Genomic DNA, 26,811 nt, shown 5'->3' with positions numbered 1-26,811 from the left:
TATTGCGAAGTCCTTTTAAGTTTTCCATATCTTGTATGGTCTTCTCCCGACGAGGCAGCTCGGGGGAAGGATAGGGGCTCACCCATTTTTCCAACACGGTTGGCTGCCAGAAGACGTTAGGCCCAATGAAGGAGCTCCGCTCCTGGAAGGCGTGATGGGCCGGCTCTGGAGAGCGTTCAGGTTCCCGCTCGCAGCCAGAGTAGTCTTCTTCTGCCTCCCAGTCCTCAGGTTCTCGCTTGGGACGGGTCACGGCAGTTGCATAAGGGCCTCTCAGGCTCTCGGCAGGGGTGAACTCCACTTCCTCTCCCTCGCGGAGGCTGTGCTGATAGGAAGGGAGGTAGTCTCTCTTGACAGATCTTCTGTTAACATATAGGTCTCTGCCAGTCAGGTAATCTTGTATGAACCCGTAGCCACGGGCTTTGTCAAAGGACACCACCACTCCCTTTCTCCTTTCCAGGCGGGGTTGGGTGTTGGTGTGTCGTTCATGGATAGTCTTGGTCAATTCCTCATAATAGATTTTAGTCTTTGTATTCCGCTTTATAGCGGCCTCCCGGATCTCTGCCATTAGTGAGGACCACTTGAAAGAGGGCTGAAAGAAGTCTCTCCAAGAGCCATAGCAGGGCTCTGGTTCTTTCTCCCGTGGCGGGCAGGCGGGTTTCTCCGGTCCCGGAGAGTAGGCCGGTGGAGCCTCCTCTGGCTCTACACCAATATCAGTCATCTTTGGTATTTCAGGCGCGGACGTTGCAGCAAAGCTCTGTTCATTCTCCAACATGCTCGATCCTTCTCTGGAGAGCGATAGGGTGGCACCAATAAGATCAGCCAGCTCCTCCCATTGCACTGGGAGGCCGCCCCCCAGGTATTCCAGTATATGGAAGGCAGAGTCCATGCTGGCCGACATGCAAATGTCCAGATAAGCAGTGGCGCCTGACCTTGAACTCCTTCCCGCTATTTCCTCAGAAAGGCGCCAATTTTTCCCGCCTTTTCGGGATGAAGATGACGCAGCAACTATTTCAGTAGCCTCAGCGGCCATCTTTTGGTATAAACGCTGTCTATTCACTGACAGCAAGCAGGATGATGAAAAGTCCACAAAACCACACTCCGATGTGGCGATTTTCTTCCTCTTGATAGCGCAACACTGCACAGTGCGTTTTGGAGATTTTAGGAACACTTTGGGTAGGATTTTCAGTCCACAAAGTCCACTTTAAATAAACAGGCAATTTGTCACTTTGGTCACAGGGCAACTGTATAAGGCACAAAGTTCACGCTCCTTGCACTATAAAGCGTGCGTATCCTGTTCGTGATGCCAAAAGAGAGGTGCAGCGTACTCAAGTTAGGGTTAATAGTGTTCCTGGGTGTTGTAGTGCAATCATGACACTAACCTGAGACGGCTGACTCTCTGCAAGGGCAGGGGATGATAGGAAATGTTCGTGACGCCAGTGCCAATTAAACGGTGGCACGCCGTTTGCTGATAGCAGGAATAACTGAGGAACCACGTGATGTTAAAGCAGAACTCAAACTTTAGTAGTCATCATACATGGGCATAGCTGGAAACGCAGTTCCTCTGCAGACAGTTTGTTGCAGTACATTTGATGCAGGCAATATAGACATAGCAAGGTGACTTCAGAGTGTTAAACACAGGACTTGCAGTACAGGGGCTTGCACTCTATTCCTGACTGATCCTGGAACATAGAAAATCTTCTCCAAGGCCCAATACCCTAGCTCTGGCGTATATCCTTGGTTTTATCTTTATAAAGTACCTCCTCTGTTGTCTTGAGTACCTCTTGCTTCTCTGAGCTTGCCCCTGTCCCTCTCTCAGCTTCCTCAGCCTCTAGAAACTTCTGAACTCCCAGGCTGTTTAACAGTGGTCTTCCTGCTTCTGCATATATAAGTTCAGGAGGGGAACCTTCTCCTTGGATACGGGGACTGCAATACCCTCTCCTGGTCCGCAGGCTTCAGGCCTGGACTTGTCTCTGACATAGTCTAAGCTCCAACTTCAGACTACAGGCTGCAGCTTTAGACTCCCACTTAAGACTCCAACTTTAGACTGACTTTCCTTTCCCTGACTGGGCCTTATATAAACTAGGGCTCCCTAGCTCCCTCTAGTGACTAAGAGCTGGAATGACACCCCTAGCAGGCCTGTACATGCAAGTTTCACAGTAACAGGGAAATACATAGCATTACATTTTATGACATTTTATAAAGATGACATATACCAACTTCCCCATAAATAAGGGGGGACGACAGCACACCAAGTGACCCTTTTGTAGTGACGGGTATTACAGTCCCCGTACACTACACCAGTCCTACTGCCAGTTTCTGGAAGACACCTTCTTCAAGCAGTGGTACAGGAAGAAGTCTGCATTCTTCAAGAAAAACATGATTTTCATGCAGGACCATGCTCCATCACACGCGTCCAAGTACTCCACAGCGTGGCTGGCAAGAAAGGGTATAAAAGAAGAAAATCTAATGACATGGCCTCCTTGTTCACCTGATCTGAACCCCATTGAGAACCTGTGGTCCATCATCAAATGTGAGATTTACAAGGAGGGAAAACAGTACACCTCTCTGAACAGTGTCTGGGAGGCTGTGGTTGCTGCTGCACGCAATGTTGATGGTGAACAGATAAAAACACTGACAGAATCCATGGATGGCAGGCTTTTGAGTGTCCTTGCAAAGAAAGGTGGCTATATTGGTCACTGATTTGTTTTTGTTTTGTTTTTGAATGTCAGAAATGTATATTTGTGAATGTTGAGATGTTATATTGGTTTCACTGGAAAAAATAAATAATTGAAATGGGTATATATTTGTTTTTTGTTAAGTTGCCTAATAATTATGCACAGTAATAGTCACCTGCACACACAGATATCCCCCTAAAATAGCTAAAACTAAAAACAAACTAAAAACTACTTCCAAAAATATTCAGCTTTGATATTAATGAGTTTTTTGGGTTCATTGAGAACATGGTTGTTGTTCAATAATAAAATTAATCCTCAAAAATACAACTTGCCTAATAATTCTGCACTCCCTGTACAGTCCTGATCAAAAGTTTAAGACCACTTGAAAAATGGCAAAAAATCATATTTAGCATGGCTGGATCTTAACAAGGTTCCAAGTAGAGCTTCAACATGCAACAAGAAGAAATGGGAGTGAGACAAAACATTTTTTGAGCATTCAATTTAATGAAAACAACGAATAAACTGAAACAGTCTGTTTTTCAGCTGATCAAAAGTTTAGGACCACACCTCCAAAAAAAAACTAAACCCCCCCAAAACAGAAATCCAACTTCCAAACATGAACTCAGTAATGAGTAGCTCCGCCGTTATTGTTTATAACTTCCAAAATTCGTTTCGGCATGCTTGATGCAAGCGTTTCCATGGGGTGAGTGGGAACATTTCTCCAAGTGGTGAAGACGGCCGCACGAAGGCCATCTACTGTCTGGAACTGTTGTCCATTTTTGTAAACTTCCCTTGCCATCTATCCCCAAAGGTTTTCAATTGGATTTAGATCAGGGGAACACGCAGGATGGGTCAAAAGACTGATGTTATTCTCCTGGAAGAAGTCCCTTGTCCTGCGGGCATTGTGTCCTGTTGAAAAACCCAGTCGTTACCACACAGACGAGGGCCCTCAGTCATGAGGAATGCTCTCTGCAACATCTGGACATAGCCAGCGGCCGTTTGACGCCCCTGCACTTCCTGAAGCTCCATTTTTCCACTGAAGGAAAAAACACCCCAGACCATTATGCACGCCCCCTCCACTGTGCGCGTAGAAAACATGGTGGGATCTGCTTGTCATGCCAGTAACGTTGGAAAACCATCAGGACCATCAAGGTCAAAACTTTCTTCCACCTTTGAATGTACCATGTTTGGTGCTCTCTTGCAAAGTCCAAGCGAGCAGTTCTGTGGCGTTCAAGGAGATGAGGTCTTTGAAGAAGTCTTTTGTTTTTGAAGCCCTTCAGTCTCAGATGCCATCTGATGGTTATGGGGCTGCAGTCAGCACCAGTAAGGGCCTTAATTTGGGTCGAGGATCGTCCAGTGTCTTGACGGACAGCCAATTGGATCCTCCGGCTCAGTGCTGATGACATTTTTTGGGGTCTTCCACTTGACTTTTTTGTTCCATAACCCTCAGGATCATTTAAGAAATTCCAAATGACTGTCTTACTGCGTCCCACCTCAGCAGCGATGGCGCGCTGTGAGAGACCCTGACAACCCAACCACGTTCAAAAAGGGAGAGTTTTTTTGCCTTTGCCATCACAACGTGTGACTACCTGACAGAAAATGACAATGAATCCACATCTTTGCACAGATTTGGCCTTTTAAAGGCATGTGGTCCTAAAATTTGGATCAGCTGTAAAACAGCCTGTTTCAGTTTAATCGTTATTTTTTTAATTAACTGAATGCTCAAAAAATGTTTTGTCTCACTCTCATTTCTTCTTGTTGCATATTGAAGCTCCACTTAGAACCTTGTTAAGATCCAACAATGTAAAATATGATTTTTTGCCATTTTTCAAGTGGTCTTAAACTTTTGATCAGGACTGTATATTATTGCAGTCAAAGCAGCACTGTCTGTGTGGTAATGGACGGAGTGACAGCAGTTTAGATGGGATCAACCATGTGCCAGTTAAGCCTCATTCACACATCCATGTCTGTGCTGAAATCCGTGAAAAGGTGGTCAGTGATGCTTCCGTGAAGATGTCTGTGAAGGTTCCGTGTGTCAGTTTTAACCTCTCAATGGCCATTTTATTTAGCATTCTATCTTACGAATGCTATTATTTTCCGTTATAACCATGTTATAACGGAAAATAATAAAGTGAAGTTCGGGTCCCCATTGACTTTAATGGGGTCTGGGTTCGGGTTCGGTGTTCAGGTCAAGTTCGGGTCCTGAACCCAAACTTTGACTTGAAGTTTGGCCGAACCCGGCGAACCCATACTTCACCGAGTTCGCTCATGCCTATTCTTACCTTAACACTACTCCTTACTATTACTATCTAACTGCCAGTACTCAGGCTAACTAACTACGGCTGGTTTCTATACAAAGGTGATTGCGCTGCCCAATTTAGACAAAAGCATCCGGAAATGTTCGGACCATCACAGTCTTTTTAGACGCAACCAAACATCGGGATATCGAACAAGGATGGCTTTTCCAAAACGATCCTTCTGTGGAAATTAGAGGGTTGCGCACATAGTGACGTACCACCAGATATAAGATCATAAAAGTATTTATTATACTCAAAATAGAAGTATGATTATAAGCATTGAATAAAACATCCACACATAGATCTGCCCAACCTAGGTTCTGCCTGTTTACTTCTTCAGGGGTGAGTGGCCCACCCTTCAAGTGGCGTATGATTTATACGGTTAAAAGTTAGAAACTCCTCCCATCATCAACTCTGATTACAATGGTTTCTATACACATCCATTATCAAAACAAAATACATAAAATTTCAAAGCAATCTCTTCATATATCTTTTAAAATTCACCATATATTTTACAAAATCCCAGGCACTTTATAGCATTAGTAATCCAATTTCACTATATCTTCATTCATAAAACTAGCATGTAATTGGTGCTGACCAATAGAATCTCTCAGTTGGAAGGAGTCTGCCCTCCATTCTCATTCCCCTCTTTTCTCATTCATAAATTAGACACATGACCCGTACCAACCAATAGAAAGAATCTCATATTGCCGTGTTACAACAAAATACGATCTCCTCCCTCCTAGTCCCTTTCTATTCTACGATACACAGTTTCAAATCAAACTCAATGTTAACCCTTGTGGCTGCAAAGTCCCCAGTTTGTATATCCACTCCACTTCCTTACGATTGATATTTGCTACCGGATCTGCCCAACACCAATTTGTATTGACCTTCTCGATGCCCACAAATATTAATCCTTTTGGATCCTTTCCATGCGATTTTTTTTAAATATAATGATACACTACAGGGAGTGCAGAATTATTAGGCAAATGAGTATTTTGACCACATCATCCTCTTTATGCATGTTGTCTTACTCCAAGCTGTATAGGCTCGAAAGCCTACTACCAATTAAGCATATTAGGTGATGTGCATCTCTGTAATGAGAAGGGGTGTGGTCTAATGACATCAACACCCTATATCAGGTGTTCATAATTATTAGGCAACTTCCTTTCCTTTGGCAAAATGGGTCAAAAGAAGGACTTGACAGGCTCAGAAAAGTCAAAAATAGTGAGATATCTTGCAGAGGGATGCAGCACTCTTAAAATTGCAAAGCTTCTGAAGCGTGATCATCGAACAATCAAGCGTTTCATTCAAAATAGTCAACAGGGTCGCAAGAAGCGTGTGGAAAAACCAAGGCGCAAAATAACTGCCCATGAACTGAGAAAAGTCAAGCGTGCAGCTGCCAAGATGCCACTTGCCACCAGTTTGGCCATATTTCAGAGCTGCAACATCACTGGAGTGCCCAAAAGCACAAGGTGTGCAATACTCAGAGACATGGCCAAGGTAAGAAAGGCTGAAAGACGACCACCGCTGAACAAGAAACACAAGCTGAAACGTCAAGACTGGGCCAAGAAATATCTCAAGACTGATTTTTCTAAGGTTTTATGGACTGATGAAATGAGAGTGAGTCTTGATGGGCCAGATGGATGGGCCTGTGGCTGGATTGGTAAAGGGCAGAGAGCTCCAGTCCGACTCAGACGCCGGCAAGGTGGAGGTGGAGTACTGGTTTGGGCTGGTATCATCAAAGATGAGCTTGTGGGGCCTTTTCGGGTTGAGGATGGAGTCAAGCTCAACTCCTAGTCCTACTGCCAGTTTCTGGAAGACAACTTCTTCAAGCAGTGGTACAGGAAGAAGTCTGCATCCTTCAAGAAAAACATGATTTTCATGCAGGACAATGCTCCATCACACCCGTCCAAGTACTCCACAGCGTGGCTGGCAAGAAAGGGTATAAAAGAAGAAAATCTAATGACATGGCCTCCTTGTTCACCTGATCTGAACCCCATTGAGAACCTGTGGTCCATCATCAAATGTGAGATTTACAAGGAGGGAAAACAGTACACCTCTCTGAACAGTGTCTGGGAGGCTGTGGTTGCTGCTGCACGCAATGTTGATGGTGAACAGATAAAAACACTGACAGAATCCATGGATGGCAGGCTTTTGAGTGTCCTTGCAAAGAAAGGTGGCTATATTGGTCACTGATTTGTTTTTGTTTTGTTTTTGAATGTCAGAAATGTATATTTGTGAATGTTGAGATGTTATATTGGTTTCACTGGTAAAAATAAATAATTGAAATGGGTATATATTTGTTTTTTGTTAAGTTGCCTAATAATTATGCACAGTAATAGTCACCTGCACACACAGATATCCCCCTAAAATAGCTAAAACTAAAAACAAACTAAAAACTACTTCCAAAAATATTCAGCTTTGATATTAATGAGTTTTTTGGGTTCATTGAGAACATGGTTGTTGTTCAATAATAAAATTAATCCTCAAAAATACAACTTGCCTAATAATTCTGCACTCCCTGTATAGCTTTCCAAGCCTTTTGTAATATTTCTAATGTGTTCTTGTATCCTTATTTTCAGTTTTTGCATGGTCCGTCCCACATACTGGAGGCCACATGGACACTCTAGAAGATAAATGACCCCTATCTGTTCACATGACATCTCCCCTTTAATTTTAAAACTCAAACCTTTTCTTTTAGATTGTATGGTTTGTATATTCTTTTTCATATTTACTTGTGTGCGGTTCTTGCAGGGAAAGCACCAGCCACATAATCACTTGTTCTTTTTTGTCAGGTGAATGCATAATTTTTGGGGCCTGTAATCCACCGGCCTACAGTAAAATTGTTATCCACTGACCGTCTAATATACCTCCAGCCACATAATCACTTGTTCTTTTCTGTCAGGTGAATGAATAATTTTTGGGGCCTATACTCAACTGACCTAAATTAAAATTGTTATGCACTGACCGTCTAATATACCTCGAGCCACACAATAACTTGTTCTTTTCTGTCAGGTGAATGCATAATTTTTGGGGCCTGTACTCCACTGGCCTAGAGTAAAATTGTTTTCCTCTGACCGTCTAATATACCTCCAGCCACACAATCACTTGTTCTTTTCTGTCAGGTGAATGCATCATTTTTGGGGCCTGTACTTCACGGGCCTACAGTAAAATTGTTATCCACTGACCGTCTAATATACCTCCAGCCACATAATCACTTGTTCTTTTCTGTCAGGTAAATGTATAATTTTGGGGGCCTGTACTCCACTGGACTGCAGTAAAATTGTTATCCACTGACCGCCTAATATACCTCCAGCCACATAATCACTTGTTCTTTTCTGTCAGGTGAATGCATAATGTTTGGGGCCTGTACTTCACTTGCCTGCAGTAAAATTGTTATCCACTGACCGCCTAATATACCTTCAGCCACATAATCACTTGTTCTTTTCTGTCAGGTGAATGCATCATTTTTGGGGCTTGTATTTTACTGGCCTACAGTAAAATTGTTATCCACTGACCATCTAATATACCTCCAGCCACATAATCACTTGTTCTTTTCTGTCCAGTGAATGCCTAGTGTTTTGGGCCTGTACTCCACTGGCCTGCAGTAAAATTGTTATCCACTGAAAGCCTAATATATTTCTAGCCACATAATCACTTGTTCTTTTCTGTCAGGTGAATGCATAATTTTTGGGGCCTGTACTCCACTGGCCTATAGCAAAATTGTTATCCACTGACCGCCAAATATACAGTCAGGTCCATAAATATTGGGACATCGACACAATTCTAAAATTTTTAGCTCTATACACCACCACAATCGATTTGAAATGAAACAAACAAGTTGTGCTTTAACTGCAGACTGTCAGCTTTAATTTGAGAGTATTTACATCCAAATCATGTGAACGGTGTAGGAATTACAACTGTTTGCATATTTGCCTCCCACTTGTTAAGGGACCAAAAGTAATGGGACATAATAATCATAAATCAAGCTTTCGCTTCTTAATACTTGGTTGCAAATCCTTTGCAGTCAATTACAGCCTGAAGTCTGGAACACATAGACATCACCAGACGCTGGGTTTTATCCCTGGTGATGCTCTGCCGGAACTCTACTGTAACTGTCTTCAGTTCTTGCTTGTTCTTGGGGAATTTTTCTTTCAGTTTTGTCTTCAGCAAGTGAAATGCATGCTCAATCGGATTCAGGTCAGGTGATTGACTTGGCCATTGCATAACATTCCACTTCTTTCCCTTAAAAAACTGGTTGCTTTTGCAGTATGCTTTGGGTCATTGTCCATCTGCACTGTGAAGCGCTGTCCAATGAGTTCTGAAGCATTTGGCTGAATATGAGCAGATAATATTGCCCGAAACACTTCAGAATTCATCCTGCTGCTTTTGTCAGCAGTCACATCATCAATAAATACAATAGAACCAGTTCCATTGGCAGCCATACATGCCCAAGCCATGACACTAGCGCAACCATTCTTCACTGATGAGGTGGTATGCTTAGGATCATGAGTAGAGTTGAGCGGACACCTGGATGTTCGGGTTCGACGGATTCGGCCGAACTTCACAAAAAAGTTCAAGTTTGGGACCAGAACTTGACCCCGAACCCCATTTAAGTCAATGGGGACCCGAACTTTTGAGCACTAAAATGGGTGTAAAAATCTCATGGAAAGGGCTAGAGGGCTGCAAATGGCATCAAATGTGGTTAAGAGAATGGCAAGTGCTCTGCAAACAAAAGTGAATAGGGAAATGACTTTAAATAACATAAAATACGTAAAAATAATAAATAATAATCGTGATCTAGGAGGACCGGGTCCATATGGAGTAGGAGGTTGAGGAGGCGGTGAATGTGGCAGTGTAGGTGGAAGCGGCGGTGGAGGAGGAAATAGCCTACACAGTTTTTTTGTTTTAAATTTATTTTTTTAAGTCAGGGTACACCCCAAAACATTGGAAAATATAACCTGTGATAACCCCTCCAGTCATGCTAAACACACGTTCAGACAATACACTGGCTCCAGGGCAGGCCAGCACCTCCAAGGCGTAAAGGGCAAGCTCAGGCCATGTGCCCAATTTGGAGAACCAGAAGTTGAAGGGGACAGACACGTCATTCAGTACGTGTAGGCATGTGCGCACATACTGCTCCACCATGTTGCTGAAATGCTGCCTCCTGCTAAGATGTTCCATATCAGCTGGTGGTGCTGGTTGTTGTGGCGTGCTGACAAAGCTTTTCCACATTTCGGCCTTCTGAGGTGTTGGCGGTGCCCCAGCTGCGTTGGCGACTTCTTCCTCGTCCTCTGCCTTCGCCTTGTGCTTCCACTTTGCCCCCGCTGTCAGGTAGGAATGCCACCAGCAGCGCGTCTACCAGTGTGCGCTTGTACTCGCGCATCTTACGATCACGCTCCAGTGAGGAAATTAAGGACGGTACGTTGTCCTTGTAACGGGGATCATGCAGCGTGGCCACCCAGTAATCAGCACAAGTTAGAATGTGGGCAACTTGGCGGTAGTTGTGGAGACACTACAGCATGTAATCGTTAATGTGTGCCAGGCTGCCTAGAGGCAACGAAAAGTTGTCCTCTATGGGAGGTGTATCGTCTGTGTCCTCTTTATCCCCCCCAGCCACGCACCAGTGCTGCTGTGAACATGGTTCTTCCTCCTCCTCCATCTCCTCATCCTCCACCTCATCATCCTCCAGAACTGTGCCCTGGCTGGACAATTGTGTACCTGGCGTTTGTGGGTGCAGTAACCCACCCTCGGAGCCCCTTGTGAATGACTGTCCGGAAATCCTACGAAATGATCCTTCTTCCTCCTCCTGTGCCACATCCTCTTCCATCATCGCCAGCAGCGTTTTATCAAGGAGGCATAGAAGTGGGATAGTTATGCTGAGAACGGCGTTATCGGCACTGGCCATGCTGGTGGAGTACTCGAAACAGCGCAACAAGGAACACAGGTCTCGCATGGAGGCCCAGTCATTGGTGGTGAAGTGGTGCTGTTCCACAGAGCGACTCACCCGTGCGTGCTGCAGCTGAAACTCCACTATCACCTGCTGCTGCTCGCACAGTCTGGCCAGCATGTGCAAGGTGGAGTTCCACCTTGTAGGCACATCGCATATGAGGCGGTGAGCGGGAAGGCCGAAGTTACGCTGCAGCGCTGACAGGCGAGCAGAAGCAGGGTGAGAACGCCGAAAGCTCGCACAGACGGCCCGCACTTTATGCAGCAGCTCTGACATATCGGGGTAATTTTTAAGGAATCTCTGCACCACCAAATTCAGCACATGCGCCAGGCAAGGGATGTGCGTCAAACCGGCTAGTGCCAGAGCTGCTATGAGATTTCGCCCATTATCGTACACCACCAGGCCGGGCTTGAGGCTGACTGGCACAAACCATTCATCGGTCTGCCTGCTGTCATTTACTGATGGCTGTGCTGAAGTTGGTGGTGAAGGTGTTACGCTGACCGGATGAGGAGCTGGTAGAGGATGAGGAAGCAGAGTAGGAGGAGGAGGCAACAGGAGGCAAACTGAAGCACCCTGCAATCCTCGGTGGTGGAAGGACATGCACCAAACTGCTATCTGCCTCAGGCCCAGCCGCCACTGCATTTACCCAGTGTGCTGTTATAGAGATATAACGGCCCTGACTGTGCTTACTGGTCCACGTATCCGTAGTCAGGTGCACCTTGCCACAGATGGCGTTGCGCAGTGCACACCTAATTTTGTCCCCTACTTGGTTGTGAAGGGAAGGGATGGCTCGCCTTGAAAAGTAGTGGCGGCTGGGCACAACGTACTGTGGGACAGCCACCGCCATAAGGCCTTTACAACTATCCATCTCCACCAGACGGAATGACAGCATTTCAAAGGCCAGTAATTTAGAAATGCTGACATTCAGGGCTAGGGATCACGGGTGGGTAGGGGGGTACTTCCCCTTCCTCTCCAGCGTTTGGGATATGGAGAGCTGAACGCTTCCGTGGGACATTGTGGAGATGCTTGGTGACCCAGGTGTTGGTGTTGCTGGCAGATCCTCTGTTTGTGGAGTGGCAGGTGGCACGGTCACTCCAGAGGTGGATGAAGAGGCCACGACTGCAGCAGAAGAGGAAGCAGGAGGAGCCAGAGACCTTTCTTGGTTATTGGGGTGTCTACTCCACTGCAGCTCGTGCTTTGCACTTAAATGCCTGGTCATGCAGGTTGTGCTCAGGTTGAGAACGTTTATGCCTCGCTTCAGGCTCTGATTGCACAGCGTGCAAACCCCTTGTGTCTTGTCGTCAGCACATTGTCTGAAGAACTGCCACGCTAGGGAACTCCTTGGAGCTGGCTTTGGAGTGCTCGGTCCCTTGCTGCGGTGGGCAGTAGCAGGCGTACTGTCCAGGGGACGGCCGCTCCGCTTTTGCACCCTGCTCCTTCTTCTGCTGTGCTGGTGGCTCTGTGTGACCACCGCCTCTTCCTCCGAACTACATAGGTCACTTGCATGATCTTGATTCCATGTGGGGTCGAGGACCTCATCGTCCTCCACATCATCTTCCACCAAGTCTTCACCCCTGCCCTCCTTGTCAGTCTGCACACTTTTGAAAGCCCCAGCAGTTGGTACCTGTGTTTCGTCATCATCCGAGACGTGCTGTGATGGTCCTCCCATGTACTCATCTTGAAACATAAGTGGTTGGGCATCGGTGCACTTAATCTCTTCCACTTCTGGGGCAGGGATAGGTGGATGGCCCTGGGAAACCCTGCCAACAGTCATCAAAAAGCAGAAGAGACTGCTGCATGACTTGGGGCTCGGACTGCTTGGCTGATTTGCAAGGGGGTGAGGTGAAAGACTGATGGACATCGGCTGCAGGTGCCAACTCTGATCTTTCAGCTGGAGACTGGGCGGGAGACAATGTGAAGGAACTGGAGGCACTGTCAGCAACCCAATCTACTATCGCCTGTACTTGTTCAGGCCTCACCATTCGTAGAGCCGAATTAGGCCCAACCAAATAACGCTGCAGGTTCTGTCGCCTACTTGTACCTGAGGAAGGGGTTTCACTTGTGCGTGTAGCTGGCACAGATCGACCACGTCCTCTCCCTGCAACAGGAGCTCCACCAGAAGCGCCACGACCCTTATTTGACGCTCTCCTCATATTTCTTAAATTTAGGATCTTGCTCTAAATGGGTGTTTAATTAATAGCAGAATAGAACGACAGTATATAAAGGTTGGATCTCACACGTACAGATGCAGACTAGTCCGCAATTAAAGTTTTTTGCCCAAAATCGGTGTTTGTTTAATAACTGAATAGAACCACAGTATGTAAAGGGTGTATCTCACAGGTCCTGATACAGACTAGGCCGCAATTAACCACCTCAGCCCCCAGTGCTTAAACCCCCTGAAAGACCAGGCCACTTTTTACACTTCTGACCTACACTACTTTCACCGTTTATTGCTCGGTCATGCAACTTACCACCCAAATGAATTTTACCTCCTTTTCTTCTCACTAATAGAGCTTTCATTTGGTGGTATTTCATTGCTGCTGACATTTTTACTTTTTTTGTTATTAATCGAAATTTAACGATTTTTTTGCAAAAAAATGACATTTTTCACTTTCAGTTGTAAAATTTTGCAAAAAAAAACGACATCCATATATAAATTTTGCTCTAAATTTATTGTTCTACATGTCTTTGATAAAAAAAAAATGTTTGGGTAAAAAAAAAATGGTTTGGGTAAAAGTTATAGCGTTTACAAACTATGGTACAAAAATGTGAATTTCCGCTTTTTGAAGCAGCTCTGACTTTCTGAGCACCTGTCATGTTTCCTGAGGTTCTACAATGCCCAGACAGTACAAACACCCCACAAATGACCCCATTTCGGAAAGTACACACCCTAAGGTATTCGCTGATGGGCATAGTGAGTTCATAGAACTTTTTATTTTTTGTCACAAGTTAGCGGAAAATTATGATTTTTTCTTTTTTTTTTCTTACAAAGTCTCATATTCCACTAACTTGTGACAAAAAATAAAAACTTCTATGAACTCACTATGCCCATCACGAAATACCTTGGGGTCTCTTATTTCCAAAATGGGGTCACTTGTGGGGTGGTTATACTGCCCTGGCATTCTAGGGGCCCAAATGTGTGGTAAGGAGTTTGAAATCAAATTCTGTAAAAAATGACCTGTGAAATCCGAAAGGTGCTCTTTGGAATATGGGCCCCTTTGCCCACCTAGGCTGCAAAAAAGTGTCACACATCTGGTATCTCTGTATTCAGGAGAAATTGAGGAATGTGTTTTGGGGTGTCTTTTTACATATACCCATGCTGGGTGAGATAAATATCTTGGTCAAATGCCAACTTTGTATAAAAAAATGGGAAAAGTTGTCTTTTGCCAAGATATTTCTCTCACCCAGCATGGGTATATGTAAAATGACACCCCAAAACACATTCTCCAACTTCTCCTGAGTACGGAGATACCAGATGTGTGACACTTTTTTGCAGCCTAGGTGAGCAAAGGGGCCCATATTCCAAAGAGCACCTTTCGGATTTCACAGGTCATTTTTTACAGAATTTGATTTCAAACTCCTTACCACACATTTGGGCCCCTAGAATGCCAGGGCAGTATAACTACCCCACAAGTGACCCCATTTTGGAAAGAAGACACCCCAAGGTATTCCGTGAGGGGCATGGCAAGTTCCTAGAATTTTTTATTTTTTGTCACAAGTTAGTGGAAAATGATGATTTTTATTTTATTTTTTTCATACAAAGTCTCATATTCCACTAACTTGTGACAAAAAATAAAAACTTCCATGAACTCACTATGCCCATCAGCGAATACCTTGGGGTCTCTTCTTTCCAAAATGGGGTCACTTGTGGGGTGGTTATACTGCCCTGGCATTCTAGGGGCCCAAATGTGTGGTAAGGAGTTTGAAATCAAATTCTGTAAAAAATGACCTGTGAAATCCGAAAGGTGCTCTTTGGAATATGGGCCCCTTTGCCCACCTAGGCTGCAAAAAAGTGTCACACATCTGGTATCTCTGTATTCAGGAGAAGTTGAGGAATGTGTTTTGGGGTGTCTTTTTACACCCACATTTGGGCCCCTAGAATGCCAGGGCTGTATTACTACCCCACAAGTGACCCCATTTTGGGAAAGAAGAGACCCCAAGGTATTCGCTGATGGGCATAGTGAGTTCATGGAAGTTTTTATTTTTTGTCACAAGTTAGTGGAATATGAGACTTTGTATGAAAAAAAAAAAAAAAATCAGCATTTTCCACTAACTTGTGACAAAAAATAAAAAAATTCTAAGGAACTCGCCATGCCCCTCACGGAATACCTTGGGGTGTCTTCTTTCCAAAATGGGGTCACTTGTGGGGTAGTTATACTGCCCTGGCATTTTCCAGGGGCCCTAATGTGTGGTAAGTAGGTAAATGACCTGTGAAATCCTAAAGGTGCTCTTTGGAATATGGGCCCCTTTGCCCACCTAGGCTGCAAAAAAGTGTCACACATGTGGTATCGCCGTATTCAGGAGAAGTTGGGGAATGTGTTTTGGGGTGTCTTTTTACATATACCCTTGCTGGGTGAGAGAAATATCTTGGCAAAAGACAACTTTTCCCATTTTTTTATACGAAGTTGGCATTTGACCAAGATATTTCTCTCACCCAGCATGGGTATATGTAAAATGACACCCCAAAACACATTCCCCAACTTCTCCTGAGTACGGCAATACCAGATGTGTGACACTTTTTTGCAGCCTAGATGCGCAAAGGTGCCCAAATTCCTTTTAGGAGGGCATTTTTAGACATTTGGATACCAGACTTCTTCTCACGCTTTGGGGCCCCTAGAATGCCAGGGCAGTATAAATACCCCACATGTGACCCCATTTTGGAAAGAAGACACCCCAAGGTATTCAATGAGGGGCATGGCGAGTTCATAGAATTTATTTTTTTTTGGCACAAGTTAGCGGAAATTGATATTTTTAATTTTTTTCTCACAAAGTCTCCCGTTCCGCTAACTTGGGACAAAAATTTCAATCTTTCATGGACTCAATATGCCCCTCACGGAATACCTGGGGGTGTCTTCTTTCCGAAATGGGGTCACATGTGGGGTATTTATACTGCCCTGGCATTCTAGGGGCCCTAAAGCGTGAGAAGAAGTCTGGAATATAAATGTCTAAAAAATTTTACGCATTTGGATTCCGTGAGGGGTATGGTGAGTTCATGTGAGATTTTATTTTTTGACACAAGTTAGTGGAATATGAGACTTTGTAAGAAAAAAAAATAATAATTCCGCTAACTTGGGCCAAAAAAATGTCTGAATGGAGCCTTACAGAGGGGTGATCAATGACAGGGGGGTGATCAATGACAGGGGGTTGATCAATGACAGGGGGGTGATCAATGACAGGGGGGTGATCAATGACAGGGTTGGTGATCAATGACAGGGGGTTGATCAATGACAGGGGGGGTGATCAATGACAGGGGGGGTGATCAATGACAGGGGGGGTGATCAATGACAGGGGGGTGATCAGGGAGTCTATATGGGGTGATAACCACAGTCATTGATCACGCCCGTGTAAGGCTTCATTCAGACGTCCGTATGCGTTTTGCGGATCCGATCCATCTATCAGTGCATCCGTAAAAATCATGCGGACATCTGAATGGAGCTTTACAGGGGGGTAAACAATGACAGGGGGGTGATCAGGGAGTCTATATGGGGTGATAACCACAGTCATTGATCATGCCCCTGTAAGGCTTCATTCAGACGTCCGGATGCGTTTTGCGGATCCGATCCATCTATCAGTGCATCCGTAAAAATCATGCGGACATCTGAATGGAGCTTTACAGGGGGGTGATCAATGACAGGGGTGTAATCAATGACAGGGGGGTGATCAGGGAGTCTATATGGGGTGATCACCACAGTCATTGATCATGCCCCTGTAAGGCTTCATTCAGACGTCCGGATGCGTTTTGCGGATCCGATCCATCTATCAGTGGATCCGTAAAAATCATGCGGACGTCTGAATGGAGCTTTACAGGGGGGTAATCAATGACAGGGGGGTGATCAGGGAGTCTATATGGGGTGATCACCACAGTCATTGATCACGCCCCTGTAAGGCTTCATTCAGACGTCCGGATGCGTTTTGCGGATCCGATCCATCTATCAGTGCATGCGTAAAAATCATGCGGACATCTGAATGGAGCTTTACAGGGGGGTGATCAGGGAGTCTATATGGGGTGATCACCACAGTCATTGATCATGCCCCTGTAAGGCTTCATTCAGACGTCCGGATGCGTTTTGCGGATCCGATCCATCTATCAGTGCATCCGTAAAAATCATGCGGACATCTGAATGGAGCTTTACAGGAGGGTGATCAATGACAGGGGTGTAATCAATGACAGGGGGGTGATCAGGGAGTCTATATGGGGTGATCACCACAGTCATTGATCATGCCCCTGTAAGGCTTCATTCAGACGTCCGGATGCGTTTTGCGGATCCGATCCATCTATCAGTGGATCCGTAAAAATCCTGCGGACGTCTGAATGGAGCTTTACAGGGGGGTAATCAATGACAGGGGGGTGATCAGGGAGTCTATATGGGGTGATCACCACAGTCATTGATCACGCCCCTGTAAGGCTTCATTCAGACGTCCGGATGCGTTTTGCGGATCCGATCCATCTATCAGTGCATCTGTAAAAATCATGCGGACATCTGAATGGAGCTTTACAGGGGGGTGATCAGGGAGTCTATATGGGGTGATCACCACAGTCATTGATCATGCCCCTGTAAGGCTTCATTCAGACGTCCGGATGCGTTTTGCGGATCCGATCCATCTATCAGTGCATCCGTAAAAATCATGCGGACATCTGAATGGAGCTTTACAGGGGGGTGATCAATGACAGGGGTGTAATCAATGACAGGGGGGTGATCAGGGAGTCTATATGGGGTGATCACCACAGTCATTGATCATGCCCCTGTAAGGCTTCATTCAGACGTCCGGATGCGTTTTGCGGATCCGATCCATCTATCAGTGGATCCGTAAATATCATGCGGACGTCTGAATGGAGCTTTACAGGGGGGTAATCAATGACAGGGGGGTAATCAATGACAGGGGGGTGATCAGGGAGTCTATATGGGGTGATCACCACAGTCATTGATCACGCCCCTGTAAGGCTTCATTCAGACGTCCGGATGCGTTTTGCGGATCCGATCCATCTATCAGTGGATCCGTAAAAATCATGCAGACGTCTGAATGGAGCTTTACAGGGGGTTGATCAATGACAGGGGGGTAATCAATGACAGGGGGGTAATCAATGACAGGGGGGTGATCAGGGAGTCTATATGGGGTGATCAGGGGTGATCAGGGGCTAATATGGGGTTAATAAGTGACGGGGGGGTGTAGTGTAGTGTAGTGGTGCTTGGTGCTACTTTACTGAGCTACCTGTGTCCTCTGGTGGTCGATCCAAACAAAGGGGACCACCAGAGGACCAGGTAGCAGGTATATTAGACGCTGTTATCAAAACAGCGTCTAATATACCTGTTAGGGGTTAAAAAAAACACATCTCCAGCCTGCCAGCGAACGATCGCCGCTGGCAGGCTGGAGATCAACTCTCTTACCTTCCAGTCCTGTGAGCGCGCGCGCCTGTGTGCGCGCGTTCACAGGAAATCTCGCGTCTCGCGAGAGGACGCGCCGGCGCGTCCACTCGGAATGAATCAACCACCTCCAGGACGCGTCTGTGCGTACAGCGGTCCGGAGGTGGTTAAAAAGTTTGTTGACTAAAATGGCTGTTTTTCAAAAAACTGAATAGAACACAGTATCTTAAGGGTGTATCTCACACGCCAAGATCCAGACTAGACCGCAATTAAAGGTTTTGGCCAAAAATTGCTGTTTTTTTTAATTATTGAATAGAACCACAGTATCTAAAGGGTGTATCTCACACGCCCTGATCCAGACTAGGCCGCAATTAAAGATTTGTGCCAAAAATTGGTGTTTTTCAAATGACTGAATAGAACCACAGTATGTAAAAGGTGTATCTCACAATGACATATGCAGCAAAGGCTGCAAAAAAAACTGCAATTGTGTATTTTTGCCCAAAAAGGGTGTTTTATTAATAGAAGAATATACCCACAGTATCTAAATGGTGTATCTCACACCGACTGATTTAGACAATGCTGCAATTAAATTTGTTTGCCCAAAAAGGCTGTATTTCAAATAACTGAATAGAACCACAGTATCTAAAGAGTGTATCTCACACGTACTGATCCAGATTAGGCCGCAATTTAAGTTTTTTGCCCAAACTGGGTGTTTGTTTAATAACTGAATATGACAGCAGTATAAAACCCTTGAATTTCACACATGCTGATGCTGCAAGGGCTGTAAAATTGTGTATTTTGGCAAAGAAGTGTGTTTTTAAAAACCTAGAAAATAATGGCTGTATTTCTAGCTTAAATTGCACACTGACTAATCCAGATGTTGTATATTGCCAAAAAAGTGTTTTTTACTAACAGAATATGAAAGCTGTATATATTAAGCTTGAATTTCACACGTGCAGATCTGTAAAATAGTGGATTTTGCCAAAAAAGGGTGTTTTTAAAAACCCAGAAAATTATGGCTGTATTTCTAGCTTAAATTGCACACTGACTAATCCTGCAAATGCCCCAGATGTTGTATATTGCCAAAAAAGGGTGATTTTTTTAAAACCAGATTATTAGTGCAGTATTTCAAGCTTGGATTTGAATGTCACAAAAGCTCAGATGCAGTGCTGGTGCACTGAGCTTGCATAAAATGGCCGCGGCCGCCCACCTAACTAACAGATGTATAAAAGTAATTTTTTTCTGTCACTGGGCTCAGGGCAGGGTAAAAAGATTGTTCACTGCACCCACACAATTAAATGTATGTATATCGCTGAGTTAGATTCGAGTTCCGATCACAGATTCTGTCCTATTCTCTCCCTGAAATCACCAGCAGCATCCTCTCCCTACACTAGTAATAGCAGAGTGACCATTAGTAGGCATGGCTGTGATGGCTTCTAAGGTCAGACAGTTAAACGCTTGTTGATTGGCTGCTCTGCAGCCTTTCAAAAACCACTAAGAAATCGCCGAACCCGAACTTTTACTGAAATGTTCGGGTCCGGGGTCCAAAAATCCTGAACTTTACACTTTCGGTTCGCTCAACACTAATTATGAGCAGTTCCTTTCCTTCTCCATACTCTTCTCTTCCCATCACTCTGGTACAAGTTGATCTTGGTCTAATTTGTCCATAGGATGTTGTACCAGAACTGTGAAGGCTTTTTTAGATGTCGTTTGGCAAACTCTAATCTGGCCTTCCTGTTTTTGAGGCTCACCGATGGTTTACATCTTGTGTGGAACCCTCTGTATTTACTCTGGTGAAGTCTTCTCTTGATTGTTGACTTTAAAACACATACACCTACCTCCTGGAGAGTGTTCTTGATCTGGAGAACTGTTGTGAAGGGTGTTTTCTTCACCAGGGAAAGAATTCTTCGGTCATCCACCACAGTTGTTTTCCGTGGTCTTCCGGGTCTTTTGGTGTTGCTGAGTTCATTCTTTTTAAGAATGTTCCAAACAGTTGTTTTGGCCAGGCCTAATGTTTTTGCTATCTCTCTGATGGGTTTGTTTGGTTTTTTCAGCCTAATGATGGCTTGCTTCACTGATAGTGACAGCTCCTTGGATCTCATCTTAAGAGTTGACAGCAACAGATTCCAAATGCAAATAGCACACTTGAAATGAACTCTGGACCTTTTATCTGCTCATTGTAATTGGGATAATGAGGGAATAACACACACCTGGCCACGGAACAGCTGAGAAGCCAATTGTCCCATTACTTTTGGTCCCTTAACAAGTGGGAGGCACATATGCAAACTGTTGTAATTCCTACCTTGTTCACTTGATTTGGATGTAAATATCCTCAAATTAAAGCTGACAGTCGGCAGGTAAAGCACATCTTGTTCGTTTCATTTAAAATCCATTGTGGTGGTGTATAGAGCCAAAAATGTTAGAATTGTGTCGATGTCCCAATATTTATGGACCTGGCTGTACCTCCAGCCACATAATCACTTGTTGATCAAACTGTATACCAATGCCTCCTTTTAGTGCATAGCATAAGGCTATATTTATTAATAATTGTGCTGAAAAGCCATCTTTTATTATGCTGAAAAACAGTCGTCATATCAAAAGCATAGTATTGAGGATGTGCGATCCAGATTCACTCACATGTTGTATACATAATCACTTGTTCTTTTCTGTCAGGTGAATGCATAATTTTTGGGGCCTGTACTACACTGGCCTACAGTAAAATTGTTATGCACTGACCATCTAATATACCGCCAGCCACATAATCACTTGTTCTTTTCTGTTAGGTGAATGCCTACTGTTTGGGGCCCGTACTCTTGCGGCCTAAAATACATTCTTCTAGGCTCCAGCAGGGCACATTTTTGAGAGTTTCCCTTTAAGACGCATAAATAAAAATTGCCCCTGATTAAAATACATATTTTTTGTGGGAATTTTTGCCATTAATCCTCATCTGGTATGTCACTGTCCATGTTGCGGGACTATTTGTGCACTTCTAGTAAGTATTTGGTGGCTGCATATATGACCTGAAGGTTTTTCAGGTTCGCCTGCCATTAAAGTGAATGGGGCACGCCACGAACGCGCGGTTCGCAAACATTTTAACGTCCCGGCCAATGTTCGTCCATCACTATTTAGCATTCAGCTTTGTAGCTGAGTGAATAAGGTCCTTGTCCTGACAGAAACATTTCAGAACAAGATATAAAATTTATATTTTTTATATTTTTTTGTAATTGTTAAAAATGTATGGCACAAAATAAATGTGTAATTACAAAAAAATAAAAATTATAAATAAATAGATATATACACTCACCTAAAGAATTATTAGGAACACCATACTAATACGGTGTTGGACCCCCTTTTGCCTTCAGAACTGCCTTAATTCTACGTGGCATTGATTCAACAAGGTGCTGATAGCATTCTTTAGAAATGTTGGCCCATATTGATAGGATAGCATCTTGCAGTTGATGGAGATTTGAGGAGATTCCAGGGCACAAAGCTCCCGTTCCACCACATCCCAAAGATGCTCTATTGGGTTGAGATCTGGTGACTGTGGGGGCCATTTTAGTACAGTGAACTCATTGTCATGTTCAAGAAACCAATTTGAAATGATTCGAGCTTTGTGACATGGTGCATTATCCTGCTGGAAGTAGCCATCAGAGGATGGATACATGTTCTCATTCTGTTTACGCCAAATTCGGACTCTACCATGAATGTCTCAACAGAAATCGAGACTCATCAGACCAGGCAACATTTTTCCAGTCTTCAACAGTCCAATTTTGGTGAGCTCGTGCAAATTGTAGCCTCTTTTTCCTATTTGTAGTGGAGATGAGGGGTACCCGGTGGGGTCTTCTGCTGTTGTAGCCTATCCGCCTCAAGGTTGTGCGTGTTGTGGCTTCACAAATGCTTTGCTGCATACCTCGGTTGTAACGAGTGGTTATTTCAGTCAACGTTGCTCTTCTATCAGCTTGAATCAGTCGGCCCATTCTCCTCTGACCTCTAGCATCCACAAGGCATTTTTGGCCACAGGACTGCCGCATACTGGATGTTTTTCCCTTTTCACACCATTCTTTGTAAACCCTAGAAATGGTTGTGCGTGAAAATCCCAGTAACTGAGCAGATTGTGAAATACTCAGACCGGCCCGTCTGGCACCAACAACCATGCCATGCTCAAAATTGCTTAAATCACCTTTCTTTCCCATTCTGACATTCAGTTTGGAGTTAAGGAGATTGTCTTGACCAGGACCACACCCCTAAATGCATTGAAGCAACTGCCATGTGATTGGTTGACTAGATAATTGCATTAATGAGAAATAGAACAGGTGTTCCTAATAATTCTTTAGGTGAGTGTATATATATATATATATATACACACACACAGGTGAAACTCGAAAAATTAGAATATCGCGCAAAGTTAATTTATTTTAGTAATGCAACTTAAAAGGCGAAACTAACATATAAGATAGACTCATTACATGCAAAGCGAGATATTTCAAGCCCTTATTTGTTATAATTTGGATGATTATGGCTTATAGTTTATGAAACCCCAAAGTCACAATTTTGAGGTACCCTTTGCTCAGAGGGTATGGATTAATTAGCTGACTAGAGTGTGACACTTTGAGCTTAGAATACTGAATCTTTTCACAAAATTCAAATTTTAAGCTGCATTAATGCAATTCCTTTTAATTTGCATTACTGAAATAAATGGACTTTTGCACGATATTCAAATTTTTCGAGTTTCACGTGTATATATACACTGCCTGTCCAAAAAATAAGTTGCCACCTGGATTTAACTAAGCAAATTGTTATGAGCCTCCTATTAGATTATTACTGCATGGGCGATTATCTTTCAGCTGGCAACAAGTTATTTAACCCCAAGTGATGCAATGAGTTGCTTCTGATTTCTTAAACAACCATGACGAAAGACACATATCGTGGTCTTGGAAAAGATGTTAGTCTGTTTGAGAAGGGTCAAATCATTGGCATGCATCAAGCAGAGAAAACATCTAAGGAGATTGCAGAAACTACTAAAATTGGGTTAAGAACTGTCCAACGCATTATTAAAAACTGGAAGGATATTGGGGACCCATCGTATTCGAGGAAGAAATGTGGCGGGAAAAAAATCCTGAATGATCGTGATCGGCGATCACTTAAACGTTTGGTGAAATCAAATCAAAGAAAAACAAAAGTAGAACTCAGGGCTATGTTTAATAGTGAAAGTAAGAGCATTTCCACACGCACAATGTGAAGGGAACTCAAGGGATTGGGACTGAACAGCTGTGTAGCCGTAAGTAAACCACTAATCAGTGAGGCAAACCAGAAAAAAAGGCTTTATTTTGCTAGGGAGCATAAAGATTGGACTCTGGAGTAATGGAAGAAGGTCATGTGGTCTGATGAGTCAAGATTTACCCTGTTCCAGACTGATAGGCGCATCAGTGTAAGAAGAGAGGCAGATAAAGTGATGCACCCATCATGCCTAGTGCCTACTGTACAAGCCTGTGGGGGCAGTGCTATGATCTGGGGTTGCTGCAGTTAGTCAGGTCTAGGTTCAGCAACAGTATGTGCTCCAAGAATGAGGTCAGCTGACTACCTGAACATACTGAATGACCAGGTTATTCCATCAATGGCATATTCCAAGATGACAATGCCAGGATTCATCGGGCTCAAATTGTGAAAGAGTGGTTCAGGGAGCATGATACATAGTTTTCACACATGGTTTGGCCACCACAGTATCCAGATCTTAACCCTATTGAGAATCTTTGGGATGTGCTGGAGAAGGCTTTGTGCAGAAGTCAGACTCTACCATCATCAATGCAAGATCTTGGTGAAAAATGAATGCAACACTGGATGGAAATAAATCTTGTGACATTGCAGAAGCTTATCGAAACAATGCCACAGTGAATGCGTGTCGTAATCAAAGCTAAAGGCGGTCCAACAAAATATTTTTGGTGGCGACTTTTTTTTTGGGACGGGCAGTGTATATACAGGGGGGCCATTTATATGGATACACCTTAATAAAATGGGAATGGTTGGTGATATTAACTTCCTGTTTGTGGCACATTAGTATATGTGAGAGGGGAAACTTTTCAAGATGGGTGGTGACCATGGCGGCCATTTTTTAAGTCGGCCATTTTGAATCCAACTTTTGTTTTTCAATAGGAAGAGGGTCATGTGACACATCAAACTTATTGGGAATTTCACAAGAAAAACAATGGTGTGCTTGGTTTTAACGTAACTTTATTCTTTCATGAGTTATTTACAAGTTTCTCTTTGTTTACAGCCATTGACATGTCGCCGAGGTTAACACATGAGGAGCGGATAGAAATTGTGTTGATGTCTGGTGAACGCAGTAACCGGGTCATTGCAGCAGATTTCAATGCACGACACCCTACGAGACCACCCATCTTCCATGCTACAGTTAGCAAACTGCTTGCTAAGTTTCGTGAAACTGGTTCAGTGTTGGATTTGCCAAAATGTGGACGCATGAAATCTGTCTTTAATGAAGAAACATCAGTGGCTGTCCTAGCTTCATTCAGCAAGAGCCCACAGCGTAGCACTCACCGCATGTCACTGGAGAGTGGCATTAGTCGAACATCCCTTCGGCGGATATTAGCTACTCACAAATGGCACCCTTACAAACTCCAGCTACTGCAGCATCTCAACGAGGATGACCCAGATCGGCGCACTGAATTTTCAGAATGGGCAAAACAAAAAATGGAACAGGACCCTCAGTTTACACAGAAGATTTTGTTCAGTGATGAGGCAAACTTTTATGTGAATGGTGAAGTTAACAAACAAAACCACCGTTATTGGTCGGACACTAACCCACATTGGATAGATCCCTCCAAGACTGTTGGAACAAAAAAATTTATGGTATGGTGTGGTATATGGGGTACAAAGATAGTGGGGCCATTCTTTATCAATGGAAACCTCAAGGCCACTGGATATGCGAAATTGCTACATGATGATGTGTTTCCCTCTTTATGCACTGAAGCTGGCATGTTCCCTGAGTTTTTCCAGCAAGATGGTGCACCACCACATTATGGGTGTCAGGTCCGAGCATTCCTAGATGAACAGTTTCCTGGAAAGTGGATTGGTCATCGTGGGCCAGTTGAATGGCCCCCAAAGTCTCCCGATCTGACCCCCTTAGACTTTTATCTTTGGTGTCATCTGAAGGCAATTGTCTATGCTGTGAAGATACGAGATGTGCAGCACCTGAAACTACGGATACTGGAAGCCTGTGCTAGCATTTCTCCTGCGGTGTTGCTATCAGTGTGTAAAGAGTGGGAGAAGAGTGTTGCATTGACAATCCAACACAATGGGCAGCACATTGAACACATATAAGTGGTCAGAAACTTGTAAATAACTTATGAAAGAATAAAGTTAAAACCAAGCACACCATTGTTTTTCTTGTGAAATTCCCAATAAGTTTGATGTGTCACATGACCCTCTTCCTATTGAAAAAACAAAAGTTGGATTCAAAATGGCCGACTTCAAAATGGCCGCCATGGTCACCACCCATCTTGAAAAGTTTCCCCTCTCACATATACTAATGTGCCACAAACAGGAAGTTAATATCACCAACCATTCCCATTTTATTAAGGTGTATCCATATAAATGGCCCACCCTGTAGATAAAATCATACTTCTGATATATATAAATGCATCATATGTGGTAAACTACTACTGATGTTTTTATCCATAATATATTTACATATATTATAATATATTATATATTCTAAATATATAATAATATATTATGACTAAAAACTTATATATATATAAATGTTTCTGCTGGGATTTGAACTCCCAACTTTGTACATTAGAGGTGAGGATGTTAACCACTACACTATAGAGCTACATCTTAACCTGCACAGAAATATAAAATAAGTCTTCTGATGAATAGGAATACATCAGAAACTACTATGAGGTTTTTCTGAAACAGTTTAGCATTCAGCTTTATATCTGAGTGGATAAGGTCCTTGCCTCTTATGTACAATGTTGGGAGTTCAAATCCTTTCAGAAATTAGATTTAAATACACTAGAGTGTCCCCAAGCACTGACTCCATATATGGATATAGTTATATATGGAGTCAAAGCAAGGACTTCTAAGCTGAACTAGAGTCCTGCCACCCTCCCCTCTTCAGAGTAGGGGGTGCCTGGGGTTCTCCCATTGACTTTGTGCTCGGGTGCTTGGTAGAACACGAGCACTTTGGTGCTTGATCAACACTAGTTCTTGTACTTATTTTTTGTTTTCATGGGGATACAACTGTGAACTAGATGATCCTGTATGTTGGAGGCTTTTTTATATAC

The 26,811-nt window shown here is 43.8% G+C and overlaps 1 long non-coding RNA gene across 2 annotated transcripts; it reads left to right on the top strand.

The window, feature by feature from the left end:
* Nucleotides 1-410: 410 nt before the first annotated feature.
* On the top strand, nucleotides 411-26,671 carry LOC121007453. Of its 2 annotated transcripts, XR_005780418.1 has the most exons (4): nucleotides 411-421; nucleotides 6,191-6,199; nucleotides 9,813-9,818; nucleotides 26,522-26,671. It is a non-coding gene; the product is annotated as an uncharacterized LOC121007453 (long non-coding RNA). The 2 variants fall into 2 exon arrangements; XR_005780417.1 differs by lacking the exons at nucleotides 411-421; nucleotides 6,191-6,199; nucleotides 9,813-9,818 and adding exons at nucleotides 6,730-6,742; nucleotides 26,325-26,334.
* The last annotated feature ends 140 nt before the right edge of the window (nucleotides 26,672-26,811 follow it).

This window comes from Bufo bufo, chromosome 7 (assembly GCF_905171765.1).
Source record: "Bufo bufo chromosome 7, aBufBuf1.1, whole genome shotgun sequence".
NCBI lineage: Eukaryota > Metazoa > Chordata > Amphibia > Anura > Bufonidae > Bufo > Bufo bufo.
Note: the sequence above shows the minus strand (reverse complement) of the source record. Positions and strands in the feature narration are given on the sequence as shown.